Below are 8,517 nucleotides of genomic sequence, written 5' to 3'. Positions count from 1 at the left end.
GGTAATTTTCAAGTTTCAAGGACACAGCCCTTACAAATAAAACTGCATATAGTGTATGCCAATCCAATACAAAAGTGTAAGTATACAAAACACAAAATATTAAGGTTACATTGTAACAATTTATGACCACAACATAATCATAGCAAGATGTGAATTTCTGAAGCAACCCTGAAAGAAATTTAGTATTTCATTATGAGGAATAAAAATTCTCTTTATTGACCAGGATCAAAACAATTCACAAAATCCTACCTTTAAACATAGTTATCCTCATAGGACAGCTAAATAAATGACTGCCAAAATAATTATCTACCCACAAGAAATCATGATCTTAACTTACATTACCAAACAATACTGCTATTAATATTTTTGAAGAATTATCTAAAAAGAACCCCAAGAAGAGCAGTGAAGGGCTGGAACTGTAGATGCAATTTAGCATGGGCACAAGGGACATTGGGGCAAATGACTAAAAGCTGGGTTCTCTTAGAACATATAAATGAATGACTAATACACTTCTCCTTTATGTAGTACAGCATCACTGCTCTTACGAACAGGATGAATACAGGTGAGGTACATAGAACAATGTTTTATTTCAAAATGTGTATATGGGACCAGAAATTTTACGACAGATAAATAGTCTGATGTGCAGTCTCAGAGGGATTAAAAGGAGAGGTCTTAGGTTGTAGTCCCATATTTTTCTCCCTTTATAATAAAACTGAGGGGGGATTTTAAAAAAAGGAAAAAGTTGCAGTGATCTTTCTTAAACATTAAAAAACAGGAACCTATTCAGATAAATACCTGTCATCCAAACCTAGAACCTCACACAGGAGCATGGGGTAACCAGCAGTGATTGAATAAATAAAGTACTGATCTTGTACTTCCAATTTCTTCAGCTAATAAAACCTGGCATGAAATCAATTGTAATATTTGGAAAAGGAACAATGAAAAACAGTACAACATGGTGAGTAGGAGTATGCTCATCAAGGCAGGGAAGACCGGGTTTCCAATCATATATAATGCATTGCCTTACCTTGATCTGTTCGATTACTTTCCAATGGTTCTCAAGGCTAAACATATTGGCATAAATAAGATCTGTGCCTCAATTGGTACCAGTAAGAATCAAAAAGCATATAAATGGTTTACAAGATATGAAAAATGGCCTTTATGCTAAAATGTTCCTTCATTTAGATTTTGTAAGGCATTTGTGCCTAGACCTCTTGAATTCACTTTCTCAATTTTTTAAGCTAGCTCTTTATAAACCCTGGTCAAGCGAGAGGACAACCTGAGGGCCGGGTGAGCATTGCAGGAACCGGGAAGCAGGCCTCCACTTTGATATCGCACCCCACCCCACCCCACCACCCCACCCCACCCCGGGGTGCCCCAGGCCAGCCCTCAAGGCCAGGTGTGCCTTTAATTGAATTCTCAGCAGCAGCTCCCAGGAAACTCTCCCAGGGCAGCTGCTGCTGCTTGTTCTGAGTTGAAAATAAATGTGCTTGTTTCTCTTTTCTGGGGGAAGGGAGGGAAATGGACTGTTCCCCACCAAATGGCACATCAACACTTACACAGTGTGCATGCACAGAAGTACAGGACCCACTCGTTGGCACTTCTGAAACTAACAGCTGAAAAACTGGTCTTTACCACTGAGAAAAAAGTATCATTTTTAGGCTGAGAAAGCAAAATTAAAACAGCTCCGTTGTAATAACCACCTAAGAAATACAGTCTTTTTTTTTTTTTTTTTTGTACTTTTAGAGAAGGGTCTACCTGATGTTCAGGGTCTCACTACTAGATCGGACTCATAGTGATCTGCCTGTTTACAGCCTCCCGAGAGCTGGGATTACAGGCGTGGGCCACCATGCCCAGTCTCAATTGCCAGCTCATCTCACTCTGGGGGCGGGGCCGGCACGCGGGCCTAGGGATTGATTCCCCAGATCCTGTGCTTGCTTAAAGGCGCTTTTATCCACTGAGCTATTTGGCCAGCCCTAAAGCACTCTTTTTTTGAGAGTCAAAGTTAGAAGGATTTTTTTTTTTTTCACCGAATGACCTCAGCGCAGGTTTGGCTGGCTTGAGTTGTGGGGATCGAACCACAGCAACCTGAGCCTGACTGCTTTGTTGAAGCAGCCACTTAAAGAACTGAGCTAAGGGTCAGGCCCCCGAGAGTCAAAGTTATTAAAGAAAATTTATCTACTTTTCATAAGACTAAAAATTTGGCCCACTCAAAGGGGGAGGGGAGCGGCACCAGCTCTCACCTGGTGACCACCTGCTACTAACATCACAGCATTAGCTGGAGGTGCTTAAGCTCACTTTGTAGCCCAGGTTGGTCTCAAACTCACCATGATCCTCCTGCCTCAGCCTCTCGAATGCTGGGGTTACAGGCCTGAGCCACCACACCCAGTGAACTTTTTTAGTTTTCATTTTGTAGCACTAGGAATCTGAGCCAGGGCCTTCACCCTCAGCTACATCTCCAGTCTCAACCTCCCAGTGTGCTGGGACTCCCAGGTGGCATTATATCTGGCATTATTATTATTATTATTATTATTATTATTATTATTCTTTTGAGACAATGTCTTGCTATGCAGTTCAGGGAGATTTTTAACTCAATACATAGTCCGGGCTAGCCTGGAACTCAAACTCTTCCTGCCTCAGTCTCCTGGGAAGCTGGGGCTATAGGACCACACACCAGCACACCCAGCCTGCTTGTCTTGTTTTAGTCTTTTATAATGAGAGTTTAGTCAAGTATTATTTGTATACTTTCAAAGACAAAAAGGAACAAAACAGAAGAAACCTTTATTTATTTATTTATTTATTTATTCTTGATGTACCAGGGGTCAAACCCAGAACCTTGTGCTTGCCAGGAAGGTGCTTATGCCACTGAGCTATATCCCCAACCCCTAGAAGAAACCGTTCTTAAGTGGGTCATGAACACATAAGAGGTCAAACGTCTTCAGAATCAGGATAGAACCCTGGCATACTGTGCCAGCCCCGCCCATGGGGCATGCTGAGATGGTGACTGAGACTGGGCGTGGTGGTGCACACCTGGAGTCCCAGCACCTGGGAGGCTGAAAACAGGAGAATTGCTACAACCCTCATCTATGTAGTGAGACCCTGTAGAGCCTGTACTAAAATACAACAACAACAACAAAAATGCACAAGCAGAATCTGGATTTGTGGGGCCGGGGAGACAGCTCAGTAGAATAAGTGCTTCCCTGGCAAGGGCAAGGGCCTGAGTTTAATCCCCAGTTCTGGACAAAAAAAAAAAAAAAAAAAAGAAAAGGAAAAAGAATCTGGATGTGGCCTTGGGTGGGAGCCATGTGTATCCACTGAGTGACATTTTAGGCTTGCTCAGGTCTGAATAGCCAGAGAGGATCTGAATGCCAGATTGCAGGTTGAGCAAGGCATGTGTGAGGCTGGAAAATCAAACTGAATCATCATTCACTCAAATATTTTTTCAGCTTTTTTTTTAAGTTCAGGCTGGCCCTCAATTTTCTATATGTAGTCCAGGCTAGCCTCGAGCTCAAGGCAATCCTCCTGCCTCAGTCTCCCAAGTGCTAGGACTACAGACATGCACCACCATGCCTGGCCCTTTACTCACTTTTTACTGGCCAACTTTTTTCATGTGTTAAATGTTTAACACATATTTCAAATGTTTTCTGCCCCCTAATATCCTTTTTAATCTCCATAAAGCTCCCCAACTAAACTGACTTCTTCCACACCTGATGACCCATAGGACTCTCCTAGGCAGAACTTCGATTAGAACATGTTACAGCTTGTGTATAGATATCCCCCCAAGGCTGTATGTGGCTATAGGTGTGGAGTTGAGTTTTGAAGGTAGCTGATTTAGGGTGTGTGGATGTGGATTCAGAATGTGATGGAAAATGGAAGCCCCACCCTGGGGATGAGTGGCATCAATCAATAGGCTTGCAGCCTGGATGGACTATAAAGGGAAAGCAGGAAGCCAGGCTTGCTACCCAATGCTTTCTGCCTTCCCTGCCACACCATGAGTTGTTTCTCTACTATAATGCCCCTCTGCCATGTGCCACCCTGCCTTGAAGACAGCTGACCATGGACTGAAACTTCTACATACGGTGAGCTACAACAAACCTTTCCTCTAACTTTGGGTGTTGGGAATTCTGTCTCAGCAATGTAAAAAGTAAGAAAGAATACATATTCAACTCTTTGGTGAGGGGGGGCACAGGCAGGCACTGTGCCAGTGAGCTATATCCTCAGCCCCACATATTCAACTCTTTTTCTTTGTTTTGTTTCTTGAAAAATGATCTCACTATGTAGTCGTTTAGACTTGCCTTGAACTCACTATGTAGCCCAGGCTGACCTCAAATTCTGAAACCTCCTGCCTCACCCTCCCAAGTGTTGAGATAACAGGTGTGCATCACCATGTCTGGCTTCAACATTTAACAAACATTATGGAGTATCTGCTACATGTCAGGCACTGGTATGGAAACTAGGACAAGGTCTCTTCCCTCACAGAGTTTATATGTAATTTTTCCCATAGGCTTTCCTAATCTGGAGAAATCAAGAATTCATTTTTTAAAAAATGCAAACTGCTTTTTATTATCATGATAATGAATATCCTTCCTCTGTAAGTGAAGAATACTGAAGTGGCTAGTGCACCTGGGCCCATGGGGGATAAATCAGCCTTCTAGCTGAGTCGGGCACAGGGAGAAGGCAGAGACCCGCTGGTTGGGGATAGTGCAGGAGGTGGTAGTGAGTTCAGTCTCTTCAAGGTGGGCACTCCACAGTATGGAGCTGAGGTGTGGAGGTGGGGGGATGGCAGGCCTCAGGTGGCTCCTGGGAAGGGCAGGAGGGCCTGGGGCCCCAGAAGGATGGCAGCAGTGCGCTGCTTCCAGCTGGGCAACAGACGCTCTGAGGAGACCCTGTTCTGGGCTGGCACAGATGGGGCAGCAGAAGTTGAAGACTCCTGCTGGGCTGAAGGGCAAGTTTGTGTCCGTCATCTTGCACACAGCCTGGGCGTGAAGGTAGATCACTCATTTTCTGTATTCTACCACTTGAAGGAAGGAGGCTGGCACACAGCTCTGGCTTTCTCTTGAGCATCAGGACCTCCAAGGACAGGGAGTCTCCAGTTTCCTTTTGCTGGCCTGGCCCCACCGATGGACCTTCCTCTGGATCTCCACAGCCTTGCAGGGTCTCCAACTGACCCCAAGCTAGCTGGGCACTCAGAGATGATCTCCTCAACTCTTGGCAGGCTGTGCAAAGGAAGCTCACTCCCAGTCTCAGGGGAGCCCTGGGCAGAGGTGGGCTGCAAAGGGCCCAGCGGGGCAGCCAGGTGATCCTCTGTGTATGGAGCCCCCTGGTCCACTGGTCCCAGAGTCCCATGCAGAGAGGACCAGCAGTGGTGGCAGGGACAGCCTTGCAGCATGGAGCTCCCCCAGGGAGCAGCTCAGGGAGTCACCTATGACAGTGGGAGCAAGTGGGGTGATGCAGAGGGTGACCCCCAGGAAACCTGATCTACACTGCATGCTTTGTAGACAGGCAGGAGACGAAGCTCAATGGCAAAGTGCACAGGGCTCGGGATGGTTGGCTGTGGGGTGCACACCAGGCTCCTGGGGCTGTGGGCAGAGGGGAACCTGCCCTCAGGAGTATCATTCTGGCCAGCACTGCGCTCCAGGTCCTAAGGATGTCCCTGCGGGGCTGATCTCATTGAGATATGGGAAGCTGTATCTGCCAACCTGACCTGCCAGCTGCTGCTCAGGGTGGAGGGCCCAAACGAGGCCTTCCAGCTTGAACCTACCCTTCAGAAAGACAGTGTCAGAAGGGCTGTCTGCAGATAGCTCCATCACCACCACCACCCACCCCAACATAAAGGAGGAGGTTTATTTTGGCTCAGATTTTTTTTTACTTTAATTTTTTGGGTTTTTTTGAGACAGGGTCTTGCTATGTAGCCCAGGCTGGCCTCAAATTCACAATGATCCTCCTGCCTCAGCCTCCCAAGTGCTGGGACTATAGGTATGCACCACCACTGAAGTTGTCCAGCTCCAACACAGCAAGGCTGGTGGAAAGGCCTAGCAAAGGGAAGCTGCTCAGGTCATGGAAAGAAGGAAGTAAGAAAAGAGAGATGGAGGGGACTGCTGGTTAGCTCAGTTGTTTAAGCACCTGCTTATGAAAACATAGTCAGGCACAGTATACCTGGGTTCAATCCCCAGCTCCACATGCCTGACCAGACCCACCCTTAAGGCAGCCTGAGCCAGCCAAGAAAAAAAAAAAAAAAAAGAAAGAAAAGAGAAGTGACCTTCTGGGTCACACTGCACTGACCCACCTCCTCCACTCAGGTGCCCACTCCCAAGCACTCTTAGCTATAGCTGCCTTTGATTCAATCACTTTTCAAAAGCCCTGTCTCAGCAAAGGAAGCTTTGGGGACCGATCTAGATATAAACCATAATACTCACATGATTATAATTAAATTCAACAAATATTTACTGGATACCTGATATGTGGCAGGCTGGTTATTTAATAATGTTTATTTGGGTTCTTTTGCAGAACCGAGGATTGAACTCAGGCCCTTGCGCTTGCCAGGCAAGCGCTTATTCTACTGAGCTATCTCCCTGGCCCTTGGAATTTAATAATGGACCAGACACCTATTTTTTAAATACAATTTACCAGTTTATTAAACTCAGCCTTTTCTTTTCTTTTTTTTTTTTTTCAGTATCAGGAATTAAACTCAGGACCCTGTGAGCTTCTTGCTTCCCCTACTGAGCTATCTTCCTGGGCCCAAATCAATGGTTTTTTAGCACATTCACAAAGTTGCCCAATTATCACCCTCAAAAGAAACCCCCAATAGTCAGCAGCCACTCCTTCCCCCAGCTCTCCCCACCCTAGGGAGTGCCTGCTTTCCAGCTGTATGGGTTTGGCTGTTTTGGACATTTTACATAAAACCACACAATACTTGGTATTTGTGGCTTCTTTCACTAAACATAACTCCTTCAAGGTCATCCATGTTGTGGGGTGGGTTTTTTGGATTTTTTTTGTGTTTGAGACAGGGTCTCACTGTATAGTTCAAACTGGCTGAGATCCTCCTGCCTCAACCTTCTGTGTGCTGTGATTACAGGCCTGTGCCAACACACCAGGCTGTTGTGATATTTTTTTCATGTGTGTTTGCCTGTGTATCACCTGGAATAAATTCAACGATTGCTGAGCAACATCTGTAGCACTTTTTCATTTTTACTTTTTTTTTTTTTTAATGTACCCAGCCTGTTTTTTTTTTTTAATCAGCCAAAGTATACTGCTTATGATGGAGGGGAAATGCTAGATGTCAAATATACTGGGTTGTTATCCAAAGTCAAAGAATGAATTCTAAGGGACAACAGAGATTATGAGTATGAACATTTATTGGGGACTAGGAATGCAGAACAGTAATAGTAATAGCTCCTGAGAAACAGGAGGGGTCCTGAATTGGTTGCCTATTTTTACTTTTTTAGGGTCCTTGGGATTGAACTCTGGGGCTTCTGAGTGAAGTACATCTCCTGGGGTTTTTTCCTTTCTAGACAGGATCTCACCATGTAGTTCAGCCTGGCCTCCTCTAACTATAACTGTGGAACTTGGTCTACATAGTGATTCCTTGTCTCAATACCCTAGGCTTGCCAGGCAGGAGCTTACTCAACTGAGCTATCACCCCTGACCCAAAAATTAAAAATTGAGGCACTATCTCAATAAATTGCCAGGCTGTGTTTGAAATTTATGATCTTGCCTCAGTGGTGGGATTATAGGCCTGAGCCACCCAGTCTGGCAGCAAAGGTAAGGATTGGGGAGGAAGCAGTCCACCAGTAACAAATGTCTGTAATCCTTGTACCTCAGTAGGCTGAGGCAGGAGGATTTGAAAGTTTTAAGGCCAAATTGGGCAACTTTGTGAGATCCTATGTCAAAGGGACCTGAGTTAAATTTCCAGGGGGGGGGGGGGGGCTCTGAAAAGACTTTCTAACCGCAGGAACCACTAGTGGCCTCCTTGCAATGTAGCGTTAAGGTGGTTTTACAATAATACCGACACTTCAACCGGCCTGCAAACTGCAGGGAGATTCACACAGTACTTCTAAAGTTCCCCCATAGGGTCGGTCAGATAGCTCAGCTGACTAAAGAGCTTGCTTAGGCAGACGCAGGGACCCGGGTTCCACCCAGGCGTGGGGTGCCGACCCCAACGCGGGGCGCCCTGAGAGGGCGATTGAGACCCGGCGTAGTGACGCACGTGTAATCCCAGCGCTTGGGAAGCTGAAAACAGGAGAATGACAAGTCTGATCTGTGTAGCGAGACCCTGTAGACCCTGCACAAAATACAGAAAAATAAAATGAAATAAAGTTCCCCTTCACATCGAACGTTCGCGCAAAGCATGTAAGGAAACCAGCTCCACTGCAAGTTTAGCGTAGCGAGCGAGCGACGCCGGACGCGGAACTAGAGAACAAACCGCCGGGCGCCACGTCCAGGCCACACCCCGCCCCCCACCCCCACCCCGCGCTCCGGCGCCTGCGAGCCAGCCCAGACCCGGGAACAGGGCACGAT

Source organism: Octodon degus, unplaced genomic scaffold, assembly GCF_000260255.1.
Source record: "Octodon degus isolate 3935 unplaced genomic scaffold, OctDeg1.0 scaffold00002, whole genome shotgun sequence".
NCBI classification, from domain to species: domain Eukaryota; kingdom Metazoa; phylum Chordata; class Mammalia; order Rodentia; family Octodontidae; genus Octodon; species Octodon degus.
The sequence above is the reverse complement of the archived record's forward strand: the minus strand, read 5'-3'. Positions refer to the sequence as shown.